Source organism: Budorcas taxicolor, chromosome X (genome assembly GCF_023091745.1).
Source record: "Budorcas taxicolor isolate Tak-1 chromosome X, Takin1.1, whole genome shotgun sequence".
NCBI lineage: Eukaryota > Metazoa > Chordata > Mammalia > Artiodactyla > Bovidae > Budorcas > Budorcas taxicolor.
In genome coordinates this window covers 30,062,271-30,064,831 of record NC_068935.1, presented here as the reverse complement: position 1 = coordinate 30,064,831, position 2,561 = coordinate 30,062,271, and the positions used below count along the sequence as shown (strand labels likewise).

Sequence of the window (2,561 nt, the reverse complement as noted above, 5' to 3'; positions counted from 1 at the left end):
TTATGGTGATCTGTGATCAGTGATCTTCCATGTTACTATTGCAATTGTTTGAGGGGCTCCATGAACCATATCCATATAAAGGGCAGATGTAATTGATAATGTTTAGTGTGTTTTGACTGCTCCACCAACCAGCCACTGCCCCATCTCCCTCATCTCCTTGGGCCTCCCTATTCCCCGAGACACAACAATATTGAAGCCAGTCAATAACCTACAATGGCCTCTAAGTATTCAAGTGAAAGGAAGACTCACACGTCTCACTCTTTAAATCAAATGCTAGAAATGCTTAAGCTTAGTGAGGGAGGCATGTCAAAAGCTGAGACAGTCCAAAAGCTAATCCTCTTGAGCCAAACAGTTAGCTAAAGTGTGCATGCAAAGGAAAAGTTATTGAAGGGAAATAAAAGTGCTAATCCAGTGAACACACAAATGATCAGACAGCGAAACAGCCTTATAGCAGATGTGGAGAAAGTTTTAGTGATCTGGATAGAAGATTAATCCAGCCACAACGTTCCCTGAAGCCAAAGCCTAATCCAGAGCAAGGTCCTAACTCTCTTCAGTTCCATGAACGCTGAAAGAGGCAAGGAAGCTGCAGAAGAAAAGTTTGAAGCCTGCAGAGGTTGATTTATGAGGTTTAAGAAAAGAAGCCATCTCCATCACATAAAAGTGCAAGGTGAAGCAGAAAGTGCTAAGATAACCCATGAAGGTAGCTACACTAAACAACAGATTTTCAGTGTACACAAAACAGCCTTCTATTGCAAGAAGATGTCATTTAGAACTTTCATGGCTGGAGAGAAGGTGTCAATGCCTGGCTTCAAAGCTTTGAAGGACAGGCTGACTCTCTTCTTAGGGGCAAATGCTGTTGAAGCCAAGGCCCATTGGCCATTCTGAAAATCTTAGGGCCCTTCAGAATTATGCTAAATCTACTCTGTCTGTTTACAACATGGTTTACCAAATATTTTAAGCCCACTGTTGAGACTTGAAGTGAACGTTGCTCGGTGGTGTCTGACTCTTTGCAACCCCATGGACTATACAAGGAATTCTCCAGGCCAGACTACTGGAGTGGGTAGCTGTTCCCTTCTCCAGGGATCTTCCCAACCCAGGGATTGAACCAGGTCTCCCACATTGCAGGCAGATTCTTTACCAACTGAGCCATCAAGGAAGCCCAAAATACTGGAGTGGGAAGCCTATCCCTTTTCCAGAGGATCTTCCTAACCCAGGAATCGAACCAGGGTCTCCTGCATTGCAGGCAGATTCTTTACCAGCTGAGCCTACTCCTCAGAAAGAAATTCCTTTCAAAGTATTACTGCTCATCAACAATGCACCTGGTCACCCAAAAGCTCTGACTGAGATAGACTATGAGATTAGTGTTGTTTTCATCCTGCTAACACAGCATCCATCCTGCAGCCCATTGATCAAGGAGTCATTTTTACTTTCAAGTCTTGTTCATAGTCATTGTTCAGCGGTCAAGTCATGCCCGACTCTTTGTGACCCCATGGACTGCAGCACCACAGGCTTCCCTGTCCCTCACCATCTCCCAGAGTTTGCCCAAGTTCATGTCAATTGCATCAGTGATGCCATCCAGCCAGCTCATCCTCCATTGCCCTTTCAAGTCATTATTTAAGAAATACATTCCATACAGCTATAGTGCTATAGATACTGAGTGATTCCTCTATGGATATGAGAAAATTACATTGAAAACCTTCTGAAAAAGATTCACCATTCTAAATGCTATTAAGTATATTGTGATTCATGGGAGGAGGTCAAAATAAAACATTAACAGGAGTTTAGAAGAAGTTGATTCCAACTCTCATGGATGACTTTGAGGGGCTAAAGATTCCAGTGGAGGAAGTAACTGCAGATGCTATAGAAATAGCAAGAGAATTAGCAGTGGAGCTTGAAGATGTGACTGAATTGCTGCAATCTCATGATAAAACCTTAGTGGATGAGGAGTGGCTTCTTATGGATGAGCAATGCAAGTGGTTTTTTGAGACAGAAACTATTCCTGATGAAGATACTTTGAAGATGGTTGAAATGATGACAAAAAATTTAGAATATTACATAAACAATTGACAAAGCAGGGGCAGAGTTTGACAGGATTGACTCAAATTTTGAAAGAATTCTACTGTGAGTAAATGCCATCAAACAGTGTTGCATGTGACAGAGAAATTTGAGAAAAGAAGAGCCAACTGGCACAGCAAAGTTCATTGTTGTCTTATTTTGAGAAATTGTCACAGCCACCCCAACCTTCAGCAAGTACTACCCTGATCAATCAGCAGCCATGAACATCAAGGCAAGATCTTTCACCAGCCACAAGATCATAACTCATGAAGGCTCAGATGATGGTTAGTACTTTTTAGCAATAAACTATTTTTAAATTAAGGTTTGTACATCACTTCTTTCAACAATGCTACTGCATACTTAATAGACTATAGTATAGTGGAAAAATAACTTTTATTTGCACAGGGAAAATGAAAAATTCATGTGACTCTATTGTAATATTTGCTTCGTAGCAGTAGTTTGGAACCAAAATCGCATTATCTGCAAGGCTTGCCTGTATTTTGGGA

General features: G+C 41.4%; 1 pseudogene; it reads left to right on the top strand.

Annotated features, from left to right (window-relative positions):
* Window positions 1-213: 213 nt before the first annotated feature.
* LOC128069388 (tigger transposable element-derived protein 1-like) lies at window positions 214-2,318 on the top strand (annotated as a pseudogene).
* Window positions 2,319-2,561: the final 243 nt, after the last annotated feature.